The sequence below is a fragment of the Lissotriton vulgaris genome, chromosome 12 (assembly GCF_964263255.1).
Source record: "Lissotriton vulgaris chromosome 12, aLisVul1.2, whole genome shotgun sequence".
Lineage (NCBI taxonomy): Eukaryota > Metazoa > Chordata > Amphibia > Caudata > Salamandridae > Lissotriton > Lissotriton vulgaris.
Window position 1 is genome coordinate 716,926,086 of NC_141700.1, and position 23,165 is coordinate 716,949,250.

Sequence of the window (23,165 nt, forward strand, 5' to 3'; positions counted from 1 at the left end):
TATGTTATGTTAATTTATTTCTTTTATAGCGCTCGGCTACTCACCACGGACCTTGCGGCTCTGTTCTGAGGAAGCACAGAGGGCGCTAGAGAGTGGTAACAGTGAGCAGCGGGAGCGGTGGCGAGCAGCGGCAGAGGGAGGAAGACGGAGAGCGCTGTGGTGTGCGGCGCACAGCAAGCAGGAATGCCGCCGCCGCCGGGATCCGAGATCAGATCCGAGATCCAAGATCTGAAAGGCCGATTTGAAGGGCCGTAACCCGGGAGCCGGACTCCGGACCCGCCGCCACCCCAGCCATCGTCACAGTCCCCGCTACAGCCCACAGCGGAGGCGAGGAGAACGAGGCGAGGAGAACGAGAAGAACGCGGCGGTGGCGGCACGCGGAATGCAGGGATGCAGTAAGCGGTAAGCGGAGACCTGCACCTTTACTGCACTGCACCTGCACCTCACCGCCGCACCGCCAATCACCACGCCAATTGCCACATTTACCCACATATTTACTCGCCCCTCCCCCGGCGTCAAGCGAAAGATAGCCGGCTGCAGAGCAACAGCAAACAGCAAACAGCGGCAGCAAACAGTGGCAGCAAACAGCGACCAATTAACCACAAGTGCACAAGTGCAGCAGCAGCAGTAAGCGAGAAGCCTACCAGCCTACCAACCCACCAACTCACCAATTTAAAGCGGCCAAGCAGCCAAGGCGAAAATCAGCGCTAGGTGTGAGGCGCGAGGACCCTTCTTGTAGCCAGCGGACCCCACTGAAAAGCGTGTGGCAAGAAGCAAGAGGCGACGCCAAGAAGAGCAACGCAGCCCCCCCACCGCCTGTACCCTCCTGAGCGGACTTTACCCAGGTCCTCGCCTGGGGGCCTTGGCTTCCTCCAATCGAGTAGCAGTAACCCAGGAGCCGGCAAATCACCTAAGCCACCTAAGCCAACCCAAAATGAGGACCAGAAACTCTACTCTAATCCAACCCCAGGAGAAGCCCCGGCCGCACAGCTCTGCCTAGAGAAGGAAGGCAAAGCTATTTTACCCCCCAGTATTAGAGCTAGGGGGACCTTACCAAGGCCCAGTGCCCTGAGATGAGGAACATGCAGGGGGAGCGGGAGCGACTGGAGCAACTCCAACCTTCCCGGGACAAGACATCGATTTCATCGTGGAACTGCCGGCTCCTTCCCTCCCAGCCCACCCCCCATCTGATATCAGGGGGAAGCCTCCTAGCACCCCGAACCCAAACATGCTCAAGCCCAGGCTCAGCATTAAAGACCGCTCAAACTGTCCCGCCGGGAACAGAGACATAAGAAGTTTTTTGAATCCCAAAACATCCTCTACCCCCACTTGCTCCAGCTCTTCGGACAGCTTGCTCGCTATCAAAGGAACAGAGGAAGAAGAGTTGATCTTAACACTTGCAAGCCCCCGGGCAAACAGGATACCTCTCTCACCAACAATACTTACCCTCCAGAGTGGCATGCGCCCCAAACCCTTGATACTGGATATGGAGGCACTTGGGCCCACCCAACCAAACATCACAGCCCAGACTCTTCCCCCTTCAGCGGACTGCCAGCGGAGCAGCCCTTCCGCAGCTACAGCGAGCATATATGTCACTTCAGACAGCTCCCATGCCGACAAGAGAGGAGGCACAACCCCCCCCCCCCCCACCATACCAATGCACACAGAATTGTTCTATGACTCGCCGGCCATTGAGGAAGGTGTAACCCGACAATTATTCGACAGGACCCCAAAACACCTACTGAACTTACCTAGATCGGGCCTCCAAGAAGATGATAAAACGGCCCCATCCCCGCCCTCGGATAGCGGCCCTGTAAATACTAACCATCTATCATCAATCAGTGAAGCCCTTGTCTCAATGACCGGCGCAGCGATAATGCACGCGGACAAGCTTGATGTGCAGATCAACATTCTACAAATAGTGGCAAATCTGATATCGGGGATAGACTCAAAACTGGACAACTTGCACGCCCTGATACGCAGAGCGCAGGACAGCACACAATTCAAACAAGAGTCATGCAGTTGTAGTCCGATTCTGCACAGTCTAGAAAAACTCCCAAATATTATGACCACTCTAATAGAGGACCTCAAGGGTGAAGCAAATAAAAAAAACGGTTTGAAGAGCATGCCTTCAATTACACAGGGTCTCGCCATGGCAGACTCCGCGGATAACAGCCCGGCCATCCCCTGCCCAAGCAGCTCGGAAAAGCCAGCACCCTTGGCCTCGCCCTCCGCTGGCGGCACAAGATTAACCCTGACAAAGGCTGAACGTCAGGACCACCAACCAACCTTCAAGCCGTCCAGCCCAGAGTCACAAAACCTGTCAAGAAAAAACAAGAAAAAACTAAGAAAACTCAACAAGGAGAAGAAAAATAACGCATACGCCACCAGCGTTATTCACTATTGGTTACGACCCAATAAGCAGCCTACCCTGGCAGCCCCCATGCATACAGCAGAAGTCACAGGATCATCAACCGAAAACTTACACACCTCCACTTTAGCCCAGGACCCAAGCTTGCTAGCTCTGCCCCTGGCTTCTCAATCCGCGACAGCGCCAATAACACAAAAACATGCGCATGAATCGCAGGCAACCAACCATGATAAAGCCACGCAACACCTGCAGGAGCCTCGCCAAACCAGATCTGAGAACCCAGCGCAAACCAAGTTCACTATGAGCGAAGCAATAGCCCCCGATAATCCAAAAACTATCAATGTCACCATTGGAGACTCTCAGAGCGTCCCCTACGAGCCAACTCCCTTTAAACCGGAGCAAGCCGTCGATAGGCAACGGAATAAGCACTGCTCCTCCAGCACAACGCCCATGGAGGCACCTCAAGCGACAATAGGACCAAACCAGCAGACAAACTCTCACCTGCCCGGCTCGAAGATGACACCTCCAATCAAAATCCAGGGCAAAATTTGGCTTAAAGTGGCCATTCCAAGCCAAGCAAATGCAGAGGACCGGAAAATACTGTTATATCCATAATACACCTCTCAAGGAAAATGGGACATCCTGAACCGAAGTAATCTCTTAACACTCTGCGCAAACCTGCCGGGATTGGAAGGTATAAAAACCAAAGACATCGAAACCATCTCTTTCCTGCCCCCAGATGCAGAAGAAAAAAATGAAACAACGGAATTAACCTTCACCAGACCAGACCTGGCGGAGGCACTGAGGAGCCAACAACCATTACTAGAAAGCTGGGGCATAAAGATAAAGGCAAAGCCGACCCAAAAATATCACTTAATCTTAAAAGCATCGATGCTACTCCCTAAGCCGGACAATCAGGCACAGGGCATGGTTGACTCTACATCCACAAACGCTCCTTTCACCCATCGGCGAAAAATTGCGTCCGTTCTCCAGAGGTGCAAAGGTAGCATAAACAACAGCCCAATCGACGGCACCCCAATTAAGATAACAACAAACCTCACTCAAGGAAAACGATTGTGCACAACCAGGGGTCACTCATGCAACGACTGGTCCTGGCTGTCATCTGCACTAAATCCCAGCTCCTAATACAGCCCGCCCCGCAAACTCAGTTCGAACATCTCAACATGCTGCTAGCGAGCGAGAAAAAAATCTAAAGAAAAAAGAGAAATTCACAGAGAGTCTAAAAATATTAACGTGGAATGTCTCAGGACTCAAAAAGCTGCTACTAAGCCCAGCTGCGGTGAAATTCTTGGAGGAAGCAGACATTATTTGCACACAGGAAACCTGGCTGACCCAACCACTCTCGCTAAGAGGATATGCAGAATATAGTAAAGCGGCTAAAAAGACCAACATATTCGGAAGACCATCAGGGGAAAAGTGCGTCTATATAAAACATGCCTTGAACATAGAATTCTTGGAACTACATAATCTACTAGACACCCTACAGGCGGGTATTCTGAAATTCCCCAACTCCACCAACGGAATCCCACCAATACTACTAATCAACATCTATCACAATTTGCAGGAGAATACATTTAACTCGCTCACACTCGCAAATCAATTAGAAACTTTACTGCTAGGCTATCCATCATTAGACTGCATTATCCTCGGTGACTTTAACATTCATAACATAGGGGTTTCAACCAAGCAAAAACAACACCGCGGGGGGACCGAAGCACTGAATGAATTCTTAAACTCTCACAAACTGGCGACGGCCCACACATTGCTCTTAAAGAACACCCCGGGAGCCTTGATCGGTCACACGTATAACAACCAAACGACGATCGATTACATCATTTTAAGCGATAACATGCAAGACAAAATGATAAACTTCATGGTTCACCAACGTAATGATAGCGATCACGCAGCCCTAACAATAACCATGAACTTATCGGTGCAATCACGATATCAGCCGATATGCGTGGGGGCATCGGACGAACAAAACTGCCCAGAAGAATAAAATGGGGGCAGGTAGCCACAGCAACCTTTAACAACTGGGCAAACACGTGGGCAGGCTGGCCCCCGCGTAATAGCCATATGGGAAGGAATCACCTTGACCCTAGCGGCAGAACTTAGGGGAGGTGGAGACAAACCCAGGGCAATCCGCTGGCACCCTCCGACCACACTCGGATTCAACGCAGAAATTAAAACCAGTGCAAAGGACTTAAACAAAAAACGTAAAGCCTACAGTAAAAACCGCACAACTAAAAATAAAATCCAACTGCAAGAGGTCGCAAAGAGCCACTCCATAAAAGTGTGGGCCGCAAAGCGTAATCATTGCGAGGCTCAGTGGCTGAAAATGTTCGATCTATTGAGCCCCGGAAAATCACAAGAGTTCTGGAGTAACATCAGTCATCTTGGTCGAGGCACAAATCATAGAGAAAACTCCCGTGAGGCATCTGTCTGGGTCTGCCATGTAAAAGCGCTTTACAAGGATGAAGGATTTACCATCAAGCCTCACAACACGACCCCACAAAAACTGGACCCGGCTTTAACTACTAACACAACATCCCCTCCCGGAAAAGCTCTAGTGTCCAAAATATTAAAAAAAATCCGAGCAAACGGCGCACCGGGCCCCAACGCTCTACCAGGCCACCTACTCAAATCAAACATCGAATTCTGGTCTGAAAACCTGACCTACCTATTTTCTGACTGTTGGCTGTCGGGGGCTGTGCCTGACTCATGGCGAGGCTCGCTCCTGCACCCAATTCATAAAAAAGGGACCAAATCAGACCCAACAAACTACTGCATGATCGCCCTGTTGGACATTGAGGGTAAAGCTTACGCAAGTGCCATCCTGAAAGACCTCACAGACTGGGCAAGCGAAGAAAATCTCCTGCCATTCTGTCAAACCGGTTTCAGACCAGGGTCCTCGACCGTGGATAACATCACAGCACTCTCTTACCTAATCAATCGAGCATGGCTGCGCAAAAGCCTCCCCTTATTTGCCTGCTTCATCGACTATTCTGCTGCGTTCGATGGGGTAGACCGTACCATCCTATGGAGAAAGCTGGTCCACTGGAACATCGATCCTTCCCTGTTAAGAGCGATACAATCCCTGTATCAAAACACCTGGGTAAGAATCAAACTTTCAAACGACTCTGCAACTGATAAGATAGACACGAACCGCGGTTTAAAACAAGGGTGCGTGTTGGCGCCCCTACTGTTCAACTTATATACAGCAGACATGGAGACAGCCCTGCTGGGGGCCACCTTAGTAACACCAAAGATCGGGGCAACTAAAATACATTTCATGCAGTACGCGGATGATCTCGTAATTCTGGACCACACAAAAACAGGACTCCAAAAGGCACTCACCGCCCTGGCAATATATAACAACAAAAACAGGCTGGTAGCAAACCCGACTAAATCAAAAATAGTCATTTTTGGGCACTACCCCAAAAAAAAAAAAGAGCAAAATGGAGCCTCGGCCATTTAACCTTGGACAGTATCCAGAAATACTTCCTTCCATGAATCAGGGTCGTGCGGTACCCACTTAAAGAAAATACAGGGTAAAGGTAAGTCCATCACCTTTGCCCTATGCAAACTACAAGCCCTTATACACAGTCCATCAGCAACGGCCATTCAAAGAGTCCTCAAGGCCAAGTTAATGCCGGCCCTTAACTACGCACAACAGGCGTATCCAGGCAAATTAAATAAGGAGTTGGAAAAAATCCATTGCGGGGCATACAAGAGACTGTATCACCTGCCGAAATGCACAAGAAACACTCTAATCCGCCTGGAATTCGCCCTTAACCAACAAACCTTGGAAGAGATGGCAGCCCTAAGTAAATATTATTACCTCACAACAGCGGCACGCGATAACACACTAAAGGCCATCCTGAAACACATTTTTACTGAACCAGGGAACCCCTGGTCAGCTACCATCGAAGCTGCCATGACGCAATTGAACCTGGCGATCGAGTCGTGGAACCCAGATCTTGTCAACTACACGACCATCAAACACGTGATAAAGAGGCAAGTGTGTGCATGCTCCCGGGAGCTGGACTTGGAGTCCCTCAGGAAAAGAGCCTTCTATGAGTCCTTATGCTTGCCACACATCGCGCACAATCCTCGAAACCATCTCACGCAGGCCGTGGGCCTCCCAGCTCTCCACAAGATTCTCGCCTACAGATTGCACCCCCTGCCGCTCAATGAACTATATCATCCGGAAAATGCAGGCACAGGAGTTCGGGATTGCAGACTCTGCAACTATAAACGAGAGTCACTGGCCCACTTACTGTTTTGCTGCCCCGCTCTACGTGCACCGCGCACACTCTACCTTAGGCCCATTCTCAGGGACGCTGGGACACGCACAGCCAAGGAAGCAATCCATCATCTATATACCTTGAGCGTAGTAAAACAGATGGCCTCATTCGGAAAATTTATACAACAGACTCGGCTCGAGTTGGTAGCTGCAAAGGCCACGCAGGAATAGAGACCTTGCTGTAGGACCCCCGGTGCCCCTCCAGGCCCCCGACCGCGTGTGCCCGTATGAACTTTGGGAACTTCTTATAAACGCTGGTCATCAGAAATTCTGTGGTTTTTTGTCCTTATGAACTTTGGGAACTTTTTAACATACGCCTGCCTACAGAAATGTTGTGGTTTTTTAACTTTTGTAATTTTATACCTTGGTCTTAATGTAAAAGTTTTAAGTAACCACACAATAAAAGTTATTCATTCATTCATTCATTCATTCATTCATACTCCAAGGAGCATCCCGGCGCTTTGGAGAAGAATATCAGCAGGTAGAACAACAATAACAACAGCTAAAACGCAGACAAAGGGAAGAGAAAAACTATTCAGTAAAAAGCCACGTTTTTAAGCCCTTCCTAAAAACAAGAAGGCTGGTAGCCTGTCTCAGGGACAGTGGTAGTTCGTTCCAAGCCTTCGGGCTAGGTAACGAAACGACCGACCTCCCTTTCTTACGCGCCTAATGGCAGGAACTGTCATCTTGGACAAGCAGGATGATCTCAGGGTCCTGCTAGGTTGATACAAGGAAAGGCGTTTCCCAATATACTTGGGGCCTATGCCATGTAGAGCTTTGAAAGCCAGTGTCAGGCTTTTAAAGAGAATCCTCTTTGAGGTAGGTAACCAATGCATGGTATTCTGTAAAGCAGTGGCACCTGCTCTTCTCGGGAGTCCATAGATGGCTCGGGCTGCCGAGTTCTGCACTACTTGCAAACGGGTCAAAAGGTATTTCGGAAGACCCAGAAAAAGAGCGTTTGCGTAGTCCAGTCGTGATCCAATCAAGGCCTGACCAATTATTTTCCTGTGATAGAGTGACACTAAAGGAAGACATTTTCTCAGCATCCGCAAAATGCCGAAACACTTTCCTGCAAGGCACGAAATATGTGGCCCAAAGGAGAGTTCACTATCACTCCCAGGTTCTTGGCCTTGAAAGACACACTGTCAGGAGGAAACATATCTTGTGGCCACCAAGATTTCCAAATTGGCTCGGGAGCGCATCCAAAGAAGAGCAGTTCCGACTTGTCGGAGTTGCACTTTAGGCCATGACACCTAAACCACTCAAAGACCGCACCAAGACAATCCCTAATCCGTAAGCCATCAAACGACCCGCCCGTATCACATGTGAATAGGAGCTGGGTGTCGTCGGCGTAGGATATGATCTGGGCGCCAAAGGACTCTGCCACCTCCGCCAGAGGGGCCATAAAGATGTTAAAAAGCATGGGGCTTAGAATGGAACCCTGTGGGACCCCAACCTCTAGCGGAGTCATATCAGCGGAGAAAGGGGGCGCCCAGATCGTTTGCCGGCGGCCGGCCAGAAAGGATTTGAACCAGTTCCACACCGTTCCTCGAAAGCCACATTCCCAGAGTCTTAAAAGGAGGCCATCGTGAGGAACGGTGTCGAAAGCCGCCGACAAATCAAGCATAACTAACATGGCCTTTCCCCCAGTTAGCAGTCGGTGGAAAAAGACACGTCTTCCACTATAAATACCAAGAGTTAAATCATAAAACACACTGCTTTTGACCACATGAGTTAGGACCACCATTTATGAATGTGGATAAGATCAAGAGGCTGTTAGATCTTGACACTTCTAAGTTAAGTAGGACACTGTGTATAGAAAAGAGTTGTGTTCTTCCAAATGTACAAAAAGAGACAACAATCTTATGTATATAAATGTATAGTATGCTAAAAACGTTGTAAATATTGGTAATGTATCATATGTAAGGTGAAAGGAAAATTGGAATATGATAAAAGAATAGGAAAAGAAATAGAAAAAATATATTTGAATATATACAGAGTCAATAAAAGGGACTTCTGTAAGAAAAATTGTGTAATCCATGGGCAATGTGTTTTGAGATAAATGAACTATTGATAGTTAGCACCAGCCCCCCTGAAAAGTTCACGAGATAATGGTGTAGACATTCTAAACCCCATTTCACCTTCAACACTCCCTCTCCCGCGCACTGCGGCAAAGTGACACTCGTGTGTCAACGTTGAGAAACAACTGTCATCTCGGAAAGGAAATCAGTTTACAATCAAATTTAGTAAAACGACAGTCCTTCCTACCTCTATGGTACTCCGCTGCTTGTTCCAGGGACCGCAAAGCGCAGTTCACACCGAACTGCACGAAAACGCTCTCGCCACCGAAGGACACAAGTTGATGACTCGGTAGGTTAAAAACAGTTTACTCCACCAGCCAGGCTCACCGTCTGTGCACTGTGAAAGCACCCCAAGCCCTGCACCTCTGCCGATGGGGGTGCAGTGAACCACCAATCCTGTTAAACTTGGACTCAACAGACATCTGAGAGCCCCCAGCGCAGGGGTACTCACAGCGTCTGTCCCGCCAGCCTCACTCGGCCGTTTAAGGCTCTCGCACACGGAAATAGCTGGGGGCGGAAACCAAAACAAACTATTTCAAGAGGCGCGGCCTGTAGCCAATCAGCTTTCAGAAGGACAAACGTGGCATACGTTACCAGGAAAGAAAACCAGCTAAACACCTCAAAAGTTAACATTTTAATGTTGGCAAGAGAGTGAGTCTAGCTGTCTTTTAAAGAGAGTTTTTTGTGTTCTACGAGGGACAATAAAGACACCATGTTAAAATCGTGTTCAGTTTTGTATTTACAGTTTAAATGGTTTAATCGAACGTCGTCAAATAAACAAGCTCACATAAAAGGAACACGCGTTTTAGTTCCCAGTGGGTGTCTGTGGCAGCAATGCCACTTTATGTTATAAAGTATAATCCGAACGTGCTGCAAGCCCTACAGTAGCTTCGGTTTTGTCCGTGGCACGTGACGTGCATCTTCGTTTAACTGTGCACTCTGCCAATTGAAATAGTGTTCGCACGTGTTCAAAATCAGCTGTCTAAGAGGAGCAACTGTGAGTTAGATGTGCCCTCCCAACCTGCCAATGCTTAATTTGTACTAATAAATAAATAAATAAATAGTGCCACAGCCAAGATAATGAGGAGGGCACCGCTGTTCATGCCACACTAGGTCCCTGCCAGTGCTGGCAAATAGCAGCTCCAAAAACTCCTGCTTACCATTGCAATCCTACAAATGTTACAATTTGGACTGTACTAGTTGACCCAAACTGTAAGAATTACCTGAGCACCCTGGGATTATTTTTTTAATCTAAAAATTGGATTATTTACATTTTGCTCATGTGTGTTTAAAAAAATATAATAATAATAATAATAAAAAAAGAATCCGCTGCAACAGCTCCTCCATGTGGTGGACTGCCATAAATATGTGCAGGTGTTACAAAGTAAGTGCGGGTGCTAAGCGACAGCAAACATAGTACAAATTAAGCTCTGTCATCTGCTCTATTGTTGGCTTTTCACGGCTTGAAACAGCACTCTCGCACCTCCTACCGTCCGGAAAGGACTGAATTCTCCAACATGAAGTCCTGAAACATAGGGAGAGTCCATCGGTCTGTTTAAGTAAACAAGAGAGGTAAAAATAGCCATGCACTGTGCACTGATCCCTGATTAACCTTGTCTGTGTTTTTCTCTCTCAGCCCTTTATTCCTGAGTGAGCTTTCATTGGTGCACATACAACCACTTGCCCTCACAAAGAAAATTGAACAATCAAAAAAGAGCGCCCCACCACTTACATTTGCGACCACATTTACGGAAAGTTGAACACGCTGCTTGTCGTTATCAACTGGGTATTTTTATTTATACCGAAATTTTTTTTTAATTAAGCTCTGTTTGTCAGAAACAAAATATTGTGGACAGACAAAGACATGTGTACAATGTAAATTTGAACTAAAGTAAAATCACTTTTCTACACAACAAAGTGTCACAAACTGAATATCGTCATTATTTACGAAAAATGAAAAACAATGTGAAACAGACAGTGACATTAAATATGCATGGCATTAAATGATATACACACTTTCAAATAAATAAAGCATTGATTGAAGCAAAGAAAAATAGAAAAGGAGGGAAATTAGGAAAGGAGCGAGAAAATAAATTTGAGATTCTTTATCGACCAGCTAATGCTGGTGTACGATTGTTCCTTTCTAATTGGCCGACGCGTTTCGAATCCAGGTACTTGTTTTCCGGATTCTCATCAGGGCACAATTACTCTGTCTGTGGAAGGTGAAAGGAGGAGAACTATTTTAAGTATTTTGGGTAGAACAAGGCAAGACTCCCTATATTGTGACACTCAGCAAAGGGACCTACCAGTTCTTTAGCGAAACAAATTCAGAGAAGAAATGTCGGTGCAGACTCGGTGAGCTCCATGAGGAGTCCAAGGGACGGGGCCTCCTAAAACAAGGTGAGTTTCCATTAGCACAGTTTGAACGTGTTACTGCCCTAGTGTGCAGTATTGCCAAAATGAGTGAAAACAAACGTACCGTCAACTGTTTCTTAACTTGACGGTGACGGCTGCCTTTTATGTAGAAGAAAAAGTTCTTCTGCGGGCTCTCAATGAGATTGTGGCCAGTGGCGCTGTGTGCAGAAAAATAAGTGTTGGTATTGGGTAGCCGGGGATATGAGTTGTCGTTAAGTTCTATGCTGGGTAGCAGGGGACGTACCTTTTTAGTTTGGTCAGAGTCGGTGCGAAGGGGTCTCTTGATTTCCGATAAAACTTTTTGGATGTCGGCGTGTAAATTTTCACCGTGCTCCGTATCCGCTGATGGAAAACGGAAGAAAATTTGGTTAGTTTAAAGCGTTGACCGCGAGTGAAACAAAGACCAGCGGCAGAGTGCCACGGGAGCATCGCTTACCTCAGTGTTGCTCGGTCAAGGCCTCCAGCGTTCTGCGTGATTCCAAAGATGGACGCTACGATTGTTGCCATGGAGATAAGCACTAGAATGTGTGCTATGCCTTATGGGGTTTGTAGTTTGCGCTATTCTGTGCTAATGTTAGGAGTGGACAAAAAAACGTTTTTGTCATGCTTGTTGATTGAATATGAGGAGAAATTGAGACGCGACCTGAACGGTCATCAGGCACCAAGACATTATTGGGTCAAAGTCTCGCGACTTCGGACAAACTGTTGAGGCCCTTCTGTACACTATTAAATTTGAGAATTAGATATGCTTCCTTTTTAAGGAGCATTCTGTCCAAGTCTGCGTTGTTCTGTGATGGACGTAGTGTATGTAGTACCGTCCATCTGAGGTCGTTGACATCATGGTTGGCATTCAAGAAATGTTCAACCATGGGGGCAGTCATGATTTTGTTTTTGATCCGGGACCGGTGTTGGCAAATGCGTGTGTTGACTTGTTGCCTGGTTTTGCCAATATAGATCTGATCGCAGGGGCATTGAACCAGGTAAACAACATTCTTGGTTTTACAGTTCGAAAATTCTGTATGTTTCCATCTGGTGGCCCCATGCTGGAACTCGTCGCCCTCGATAGTATTGGGGCACACGACGCAGGTCCCACACTTGTGATGACCTGTGATCGGTTTGAGGTTCCACTGGGTCAGTAGGTCGCTTTTCTTTTTCGGTATTGACACGTCTGCCCTCATGATTTGCTGTCCCACGTTTTGATTTTTCTTATAGGCGAACAGAGGGCGTGGAAGCGGGCATTCTAGATTCGCCATTAAGTGCCAGTTGTTCAACACAGTTTTCCTTAGTTTGTGTGTGTCTGGTCCAAAGGTGGTGACACAGACCAGCCTATTGAGTGCAGGTTTGGGCCGTACTTGTAAGAGAGTTTCGCGGGGGGTGAAGTGCGCTCTTTTAAAAGAGTGCTTCAGCAGTTTCTTTGGGTACCCCCTTTCTTGCATTTCTTGACAAAACGTCGCCGCGTGGGACGTAAAGTCTTCCAAGTGAGAGGAGTTTCTCCTGATGCGCAACAGTTGCCCTTTGGCAATAGCAAAGCCAACCGGTGTGGCTAGCATGTTTTGCTGTATGCCAGCCCTTTAGGCGTTGCCAAAGCTGCCAGGCATGCTGCATTTTAAACTGGCCCTGCAGCTGAATGTGATTGCTGGATAATCCAAAGGGACGTTCCTCCAACGTAAATTATTAAAAGAATAGTTCCACAGCATTCCTGAAAAAGTATTTGTTTTTCCTAAAAGTTAGTGAGTGTGTCTTGAAGTGAAAAAAGATCAGCTAGTGCAAATGGCTTGGTGTCACTCATAAAATACAACATATTTGCACCATGAACTAGTATAGCACCTTCAGAGAACCTGAGACCACACTGAAATGTACTAAAGAAAAAAAATACGACTAAAGCGGCCAAATGCTTGCAAACTGTGCCAGTGAATGTAACTCTCACTGCATATATCTGATCCCACCTGCAGTTTACGACTTCATCTCCAGACAAGACCAACTCAAACTTTCATCCATCAAAGGTCTTGAATTGTGATCTATTACTTTTGATAGTAATAAAACCTGTTATTTACAGCACTTAAAATGGGGAATGTTTGATATGAAACACTATATAAACCAGAGGCGCAAAAAAACCTTAGGCCCCCCCCCCCCCGCAATTACCCCACTACGTGCCGTTTTCAAGCATTTTACCTCTGTAATTTACCCCAAGAAATCACAAGAGTTTCCTGGATCTAAATAGCTTCATGGAGATCAGCGTGCTCTGCAGTCAAGGTGACGTCATGACATTTCAAAAACGCTTTTGGTGTTACTGATATACAAAATGGAGGTTCAGGTACTGGTCAGTACAAAAATGTATATCATGGCACCCATTAAGAATTTTTTTTCCATGGGTTTACTTTGCGAAGGATGCGCTAAAACGAAGGATAACTGTCAATCATTCAATCAATCAGGGAATTGTAAGTGCGCTACTCACCCGTGAGGGTCTCAAGGCGCTGGGGGGGCCGGGTTTTAGCAGTTCCCTTCAGCCGAAGAGCTAGGTCTTGAGAGCCTTCCTGAAGGCGGTCAGGGATGGGGCACATCTGATGTCGATCAGGAGCTGGTTCCAGGTTTTGGGCACGATGTAGGAGAAGGGTATTCCCCCTGATTTGGCTCTGTGGATGCGTTGGGTTTCGGCTAGGACGAGGTTGGTGGATAGGAGGTTTCTTTTGGGTGTGTGGAGGCTGATTCTATTGTTCAGGTATTGGGGTCCGGTGTTGTGTAGGCATTTGTATGCGTCAGTGATTATCTTGAAGGTGATTCTCTTCTCGATGGAGAGCCAGTGGAGCTTCCATAGGTGTTGGCTGATATGCTTGTGTCGAGGGATAGCGAGGACGAGTCTGCGGCGGTGTCCTGTATCGTCTGGAGCTTGCGGCAAGCCCGTCCACGCCTGAATGGTGCCAGGGGCCAGGACCCCTAATTGTTTCGCAAGGGACACAGTTTGCTACTCCTCATCAGAGATTCTGGCTCTCAGGAACAAAGTTGAGGGTGTTTCCGTAGTCTAGTCTGCTGGTGATGAGTGCATGGGTGACTGTCTTACTTGACTCGGGGGGGGATCCATTTGAAAGTCTTACGGAGGATGCAGAGGGTGTTGAAGCAGCTGGAGGCGACTACGTTGACCTGTCTGTGCATGGAGAGGGAGGAGTTAAGTATGTTGCCGAAGTTTCTGGCATGGTCCGTGGGGGTCGGGGGCTGCCGAGGGAGGTGGACCACAAGGTGTTGTTCCATGCAGATGGGAAGGTCCTGAGGACGAGGACTTTTGTCTTGTCTGAGTTGAGCTTTAGGCAGCTATTGCTCATCCAGGCTGCAACATCTTGCATTCCTTCTTGGAAGTTTAGTCTGGTGGTAGTGGAGTCCTTAGAGAGGGAGAGGATGAGCTGGGTGTTGTTGGCGTAGGATACTATGCTGAGGCCGTGCTGTCGGACGATGGTGGCAAAGGGGGCCATGTAGACATTGAAGAGGGTTGGGATGAGCGATGAACCCTGTGGAACTCCGCAGTTGATTTTCGTGGATTGGGAGAGGAAGGGTGAGAGTCTGACCCTTTGGCTTCTGCTGGTGAAGAATGATCAGAACCAGTTCAGGGCTTTTCCTTGTATGCTGGTGTCATGTAGTCTGGCTGCAAGTGTGCGGTGTGAGACGATGTTGAACGCTGCTGACAGGTCAAGTAGAATCAGGTCTTGGCGCTGTGGTTGGTGTGGAATCCGGATTAGGAAAGGTTCGAGCATGGCGTTGTCTTCGATGAAACTTGTCAGTTCTGCCTCGATGGTCTTCTCAGCAACTTTCGCCACAAAGGAGAGGAGCAGATGGGCCAGTAGTTTTTGAGGTCCGTGGGGTCAGCTGAGGGCTTTTTGAGCAGGGGCTTGACTTCTGCACCTTTCCAGTTGTTTGGGAAGTTGCCGGTCTCGAAGGTGGTGTTGATGGTGCGTTGTAGTTCGGGTGCGATGGTGGTGGCTCTGTGGTAGATGTGTGGTGGGCAGGAGTCTGTGGGGGCCCCTGAGTGAATGCCTTAAATGGTTGAAGCAGTCTCTTCCGTTGTGACTGGTGTCCAGGCAGAGATGGTCGGCTGTCTGGCGTTGCCAGAGGGCGGACAGGCCACGGCGTATGGTCGCTGAAGTTGTCATAGAGGTTTTTGATCTTCAGGTGGAAGTAGGATCTTCTCGCAGAGGTCCTGGGAGGGGTTGATGTCTGTGGCTTCGCTGCGGGGCTTGGTGAATTCCTGGATGACGCTGAAGAGCTCCTTGGCGCTGCTGGAGTTGGCAAGGATTTTGTTGTGGAAGAAGGTTCTTTTGGTGGTTCTGATGCGTTTGTGGTATTCCGTCATGGCGTTTTTGTAGGTGGTCTGGTTTACAGGTGTCTTGCTGTTTCTCAGTTCTACTCCAGACGTCTGCAGGTGTGCCTGGCTCCTTGGAGGTCAGTGGTGAACCAGGTAGCTTTCTTGGGGAGCTGTTTGTCAGGGTTGCGTATCGGGGTGAGCTTGTCTGCGCAGTTGGAGATCCATGTGTGGAGTTCCCTGGCTGCAAGGCTAGCGTCTGTTGCACCAGTGGGGGTGTTGCGGTTTAGGGTGGAGTTGAGGTGTTTCTCTGTAACTTTGCTCCAGTACCTTTGGGGGGTGGGGATCGGGTTTGGGTGGCTTGGGTTTGTTGACGAGGAAGTGTACGCAGTGGTGGTCGGTCCATGGGGGTTACGTGGTGTGACTGAAGTGGACGCTGTTTCCTCTGGCGAAGGTGGGGGTCAAGGGTGTGTCCTGCCTTGAGGGTCAGTGTGGTGACGAGTTGTTTTAGTCCGATGTTGGTGAAGTTGTGGAGGAGGGTGGCAGAGTTGAGGTCATTGGGGTTGTCGAGGTGGAAGTTCAGGTCTCCGATGAGTATGTAGGCCATGGCTGAGGTGGTGTGGGGTGTGATGAGGTCGGTGATGGTGTCCGCGAAGAGGGCCTGGGGACAGAGGGGTCTGTAGGCGAGGGTGCAGTGGAATGTGGAGTTGGGGCGGGTCAGGACCTGGAAGTGGGGGTGTTTGGCGGCAGGGAAGGTTTTGCTGGAGGTGGTGAGGCGAAGGCAGTTCCTGTGTGCGATGGCGAGGCCTCCTTCCTGGTGGTTGGGGTGGTCCTTCCTCTGGATCTTGTATCCGTCCGGGATGGCGATGGCGATGTCGAGGGAGAGGAGGCGTTGGTACAGGTCTCTGTGAAGAAGGCAATGTCGGGTGAGAGTGAGTCCAGGAGGTTCCAGATCTCCATGGCGTGCCTGTGCATGGAGTGCAGGTTGAGGAGGATGCATCTTAGTGCAGCGGCGGTGTTGGTGGCCAGGGTGGTGGTGAAGGTCTGGTGGCAGTGGCGGTAGGAGAAATGGCCATGGGTAATGTGTGGCGTGGCCTGTTGGCAGTTGTTCCTTCTTCTGGGGTCAAGTGGGAGGAGGGCGGCTGAGTCCAACTGTGATTCCTTCCTTCTTCAACCTGTATTTGATTTTTTTACAGAACCATGGTGTACCCTGTGGTTGACCCATGTACCTCTGGTAAAGAAACACTTTCTGTATTGGATGAGATATTGCCTTATAACTGAAGGGACAAAAATACTTGATTTGGGCAAGTCACCAAAATCGGCAAACCTTGCTAGGTCACAGAGGCTCCCACTATGTTGGTTGCTTCACGAGCCAACATTGGAAGTGCTTAGAGGTGAATCAGTGTGCAGTTGAGGAAGAAATTCCACACCCATGCCCTAATGAGTAGGCAAGAGGGCTATAAAACCTACTTTGTACCGGCCCGCAAAGCAATATCAGGGAGAGCAAAGGGAGGGTTGATCATATACAATGATCTCAGGATACAGGGCAGATGGATTGGCATAGATTGGGACTCAGATATTATGCAGGGGCTCAGGTTTTATAACAGGGTCACAAGTTAGTCTTCAAACATTTTATAATGTTATGCCACCGGGTCAGGGCACTGTAAGTATGGATGAGCTGGATAGTAGGCTCACTCACATACAGGAACAAGGGGCGCTGGCGCCCCACTTGGTTTTAGCTGGCGACTTTAATAGCCACCTGTGTCCAAATCTGATAGTTAATTGTGGGGATTGGTCATTGTGCACACTGGAAGAGGGCCCTCACATGGAACACACCAAGGAGGGAAGGGCACTAGGCAAGCTATTAAATACGCACGCCCTCACACACACCATGGATCTGGTTGACGTTGGAAAGGACAAAATGATCCACCCCACATTCAAAGGCAGAGGATGTGTTTCATTTATTGATTTCATTTTTGTTTCCGTAGCAGTAAAAAACTGGGTGTCGGTTTTAGAATTTGTTGGAGTACTTTCAGTGATCATAATCCGCTTGTTATGTCCCTTGTCGAGTTAAACCTTTGTAAGAAACCACCTTGTGTGGGGTGAGGGGTGGTATGTGCCACAGATCAAGGTAGGAGGCTGAGATGGTCACAGGCCAATGGCAAAGCTTTTTATAGAACACTATTGAAAGATGGTGAACAGCTCATTGCGAACTGTTTAGACACAAATATGGAGGGGGTCGAACTATTCAGGGCCTTTGAGGGTGTCACTCAATTAATTGATGGTCTGCTCAGAACCACATCATGAAGAGCCAGATCGGACAACCCAAGGTGGTTTGACCAACAGTGTTCTCGTGCTATGAGAGAGGTGAAAGCTGCTCGAAAATCTTCCCCAAGAGACAAGGGTAGGGTGACCCTTTGTAGAACAAACTATAAGTTAGCTGTTAAAGGTCGTAAAACAAAATTACAACAGCAAGCCTGGGAAGATATGAGGGAGGCAATGCAGTTAAAGGACACAACCGCCTTTTGGAAAGTTATAAATAATCCTTGTTTGCAAGAGACAAACAAACCCAGGCTAGCTAATAATATCTTGCAGGGGGAATGGCGGGAGTATTTTTATGGGCTCTACAATCACCGCTCAGATGAGGCTCAGTCGGAGGATAATAGGAGGAAACGGAATATTACCCCAACAAGCTTCACTTTGGATGAGATTAAGGTAGGGATTGAAGGTTTGACCCAAAATAAGGCCCCAGGTCCCGATGGGATACCACCAAACCTTTTTTTGAGTAAGGTAGATCTCTGGGCGCCCATTCTGACCAGGGTTATTAATGCAGCAGTAGATACAGTTATGCCACCATCCTGGTCCAGAGCCACAATTGTTCCCATTTTAAAAAAAGGTAACAAGGATAGCCCACTTTGTTATCGACCAATTTCCCTAATTGACATGTCAGCAAAGGGCTTAGGGCGGGTTATCCTCAGCCGACTAATGGGTTGGGCTGAGGGTCAGCACATTATAACTGACACCCAATTTGGATTTAGGCCAGGGAAGTCAACCACCGGCCAATGCCTCAACTTATGTCTACTTGTAGCCAAGTACACCATTGCCAGCCAAGGGACTGTGTACATGGCATTTATGAACTTGACGGCGGCCTGTGACTGAGTCAATCAAGGGAAACTATGGGAAATCATGAGTGACCTTGGTGTGGACCCGGGACGTATTAATATTCTAAAATCCTTGCATTCGAATACTACCGCCGCGGTGAGATACAATCAGGAGGGAAGTACCACAGAACCATTTTTATGCTGTAGTGGGGTCAGAAAGGGTTGCATTCTGGCCCCATTTTGTTTACATTGTATATAAATAGACTGGATCAAGCACTTAGCACTTTAAAGGTTGACGCACCAAGGATTGGCTCGAGAGAGATCCCCGTCCTACTTTACGCGGATGACGCGGTTCTCCTTTCACGCACTCCCAAAGGGCTGCATATTTTGATAGACGGCTTTGTTTCTTTCATGGAGAACTTAGATTTCTCCCCCAATCTGTCTAAATCATATATCATGGAAGTGGGCAAAAAACCTAGCAAAATGTACAATTATACTATTGGTTCACAAGGTGCACTCTTTTTCATATTTGGGGATTTTATTTGATGGGCGTCTAAATTTTAAAAATGTACTTGAGGAGAAATGTCATACTCTAGCAAGTTGCTCTGGGTCGATCATGAATTTTGCATAAAGGTTAGGTCGATGGTCACCTGGGTAAATTTTGAGATTATATAGCTCCATGTGTTGCGCCAGAGTCCTCTATGGAAGTGGGGAATGGGGTGTTATTGACGCAAAGCAACTACAAATAGAGGAAAATAAGTATCTTCCACGTTTGCTCAAAGTGCCGCAGAGTACGCCATCCTACATCGTCCACGAAGAACTTGGCGTTTGCTACATGAGGGACAGGTTGGGAGTTAAACCCCTAGTCTGCTGGGTCAAAATCTGGGCAAACGTGGAGGTGACATTCAGTAGGCAAGTCATAGCAGACTGCCTCACCCGAGACCGGGTGCTCAATATCCCATGGCTAAAGTATGTGATGGAGACCCTCGAGGGAATAGGATGTGCAGACCTTTTTACTAACCCTTCTAAAATATCTGTGCAGGATAAGGCCATGGTTAAGGACCGGTGTTTCAAGCATGTTACAATACTTAGGGAAGACAGGGAGCTGATTAAACCATCAGTGAGAGAACACCTTCTAACCAAAGCATCCGGGGGCATTGAATATTATTTGTCTTATTTTCATAATGCCCATGATAGATTTTCAATGACATGGTTCAGGTTAAACCTTCTGCATCACATACTAGATGACCCGGCAGGATATACAGCATCTATAGAGATGAAGGGAACATGTCGCTGAGACCAACGGTCCCCACAGGTTACCCTTCACTTTGTTGCATTATGTCTCTTCTATTCACAACTAGGTGCCTCTTTTTAAAGAGAATTTTAAAGAAAGCTAAATTTAAACAGGCAAGGGTGGCATTGTTATTTCTAAAATTGTCCTCAGATGCTTTGACCCTGTTTTGTACTGTAAATTTTTTAAGGGCAGTGGTCAGGCTTAGAGCAACAAGGGGCATTGGGAGAACATAGGTTGCCTGTGATGTTATTCTTTTTATGGTTTTATGAATGAATTGGCTGAGGGGAGGGGTACTTTATTATTGATGTATCAAATATGTATCTTGTAGAATTTTAGATTGTTGATCTGGTTTTGTTTTTTAACTTTGATGTATTTTAATTTTATGGTATTCTTTTATATCGAATAAAGTAATGTGATTGATTGAGTAGGCAAGTCACTCTCATATCAAATGGAAGGGGCAGAGATGGCTTCTTTTTCAGGAACATTTGGAAAAACAATGCTCTACTGTGCTTTTTACCACATAATTTAGGAAAAGAAACATCTAGTAATTCTTAGGTTTAAAAGATTGTTTGGAAGGGTGCTCATGCTGTGTCATTACATCAGTGTGTGCCCCAGCACCCATAAGCTGCATTTCGCTTAATTAACAAATCAAACATGCATCTTCAAAAAAATTGTGTACTGAATAAAAACACTGGATGCTTAAAAATCAAATATGTGTCCCACAGAGGGTGCAGTATTTGCTACTGTGTGCCATTACGGTTCTCTTGAAATATATTAGGTCATCATAGCTTATAGTAGCAAATCTTGTATTATTCTATTTTCTTGCAGACAAATTTTTACATACCATAAAAAGATTTCTGAGTAATACCAATATGTATGCATGCTTCTCAAGTATATCTGTTTTCTGTCCACAATTTCATATGTGCTACTCATAACATAATGATCATTGTGTCAAACAGTCTGTCAAGGTTCCTGCTTAATTAACTAGGTGATTCTCAGTGCAGAAGTGTTACCACTGAAATATAGTTTAGCTGCTTGTTATGCCTAGATCTGCCCAAGGTTCCCTTTCTAGTGACTAGCAGTCTACCCTTGTGCAACAATTTTTGCCAGGTCTGCAGCAGTTTAAACCAAGGATTGCAGCTATTGACATGATACTGTTCGGGCACCCACTACTACAGCATACATTTCATTTCAATGCAAACTATCTATTAGCACAAGGCTCAATTGAAATGTCCACAAATTTCACGTACATTGAGCAAAAGCACATTATCCAAATTTCGCGCATCCCTACTTTGCAACCTGGTGGACACGTGAGCAGCCAAACACACAACAAAGTCACAAATATATACAACTAACTACTATTGAAACATATGACTCCCACGGGCACTTTCAAAAAGCATGCCAGATCCTTTTGAACACCTGAAGGGAGTACCTGTAAATTGGCAGGAGGTTTAATATCCCTTTTTGACAGGGGTGTATTCAAGCTCAATAGTGAAACACATGCTTAAAAGTGCTTGGAAAGGAGAAATACTTAGCTACCTGTAAAGATCCCAGGGCACAGGCATACGGCTGCAAGGATATAATAGACGCCAATAAGCAAAGTTTGCTGTTTTATGGTTGTTGCAAAGTAAATTTGCAATGCAGCAGTACACCATGTAACCTGTCAGAGTTCTCTCCATCTTTCAAAGTCCGCACTAGTCATGGTCACAGAGGAACTCCGACGGCAAATTGATAGTAGTGGCAGGGTGGTACTGATCCTGTTGCTCCTATACGCCGCGTTTAACACGGTGAACCACTCCATTCTCACGTGGCGTCTGGGGACAATCGGGATTCGGGATTGTGCTCTGGCCCTCCTCACCTCCTTCCTGACAGGGAGTGAACATAAGATCTGCTGGGATAACTTCAAGTCAGTCAAATTCTGTCTTGCTTGCGGAGTCCCTCAGGGCTCAGCGCTTTCATCCACACTGTTTAATATATATGTGACTCCGTTGGCGAAACTGGTTAACCGCCATGGCTTTTCGCTTGTGTCATGTGCTGATGACACACAAATTATAAATTCCATATCCTCCTTAGGAAATGTGCCCTAAGCCAGGTTTCACAACTGTCTGGCTCACATTAGTCAATGGATGCACCTCAACTATCTAAAATTGAGTACTCAGAAGATGGAGGTGATGGAATTTGACTCTGGTCCTCCCACCCAGAACCCTGACTGGTGGCCTGCAGAATCAGGAGCATGTCCACTCCCTGTGACCAAAATTAGAAACCTGGGCGTGGTGTTTGGCACCCAACTCAGCTTTATGGGACAGATAAATCAGGTAACCTCCACGTGCTATTTCATCTTAAGTATTTTGCGGAAGATCTTACCGTTTCTCCCGATGAATTTGAGAAAAACTGTGTTGATAGCACTCGCTCTGTCTCTAATTGACTATTGCAATGCTATCTATCTTGGGGCGGATAGGAGATAACTGAACAAACTGCAATCCTTACAGAACGCAGCTGCCTGGGCCCTATTGAATCTTCCTAAATATAGTCATATATCAGGGGCCATCAGAAAACTACATTGGCTTCCAGTCAAGGAGCAGACTGAATTCAAGGCGTTATGTTTGGTTCATAAGACCTTACATGGTGGAGGACCCACAGAATATCTTAAACTATTCCAATGGTACACTCCAGGTCGCTCCCTGACGTCAGCAAAGCAAGCACTGGTTAAGGTCCCAAGAGTCAAGAAGGCTAAATGGGGTTACAGAAGTCTCTCCCATTTAGCTCCCAATCTATGGACCAAGTTAATATCAGACCCCTTTCAGTCCACACACATTTCCGAGCCTGTCTGAAAACTTGGCTCTTTCACACCCAGTTACAACCTTTTCATCCTGGGCTTTCTTATATCTCTGTCATCTCAGCGCTAAGACGCCTTGGCAATCGAGCGCTTTATAAATTTTTACTTACTAAACCATCATCTCTATGTCTCCGTCGCTAGCTCTCATTCCTCCATCACCTTTTCTCTTTTGATCAGATCAATCATTTCCTCATTTTGCTCTTACCAACAGATTTAGGCCCCCCATTACCTTCACTGCTGTCATCTTCTTCTATCATTCTCAATGGTGTCATTCTGTTTTCTTTCCCCTCATCCTCTTTTCCTTCCTTTTCTAGTTCCCCTCATAATTCCATCCATTTTTCTTATTATATCCATCTCTTTCAATTGCACTTCACATCGAGAGGTCTATGTCTCATTCTCAAACATCTACAACGCTCCTTCACACCACTTCTTCTATTTCATTCACATCGGCA

General features: G+C 47.0%; 1 protein-coding gene across 2 annotated transcripts in view; it reads right to left on the bottom strand.

Annotated features, from left to right (window-relative positions):
* LOC147678104 (cell adhesion molecule CEACAM3-like) overlaps positions 1-9,278 on the bottom strand; it is an 84,374-nt gene extending 75,096 nt beyond the window's left edge. For both annotated transcript variants that reach the window (XR_015302479.1, XM_086945963.1), the window contains exon 1: positions 8,967-9,278. The gene's annotated coding sequence lies outside the window, so the exon portion shown is untranslated. The remainder of the gene's footprint in view (positions 1-8,966) is intronic.
* Positions 9,279-23,165: the final 13,887 nt, after the last annotated feature.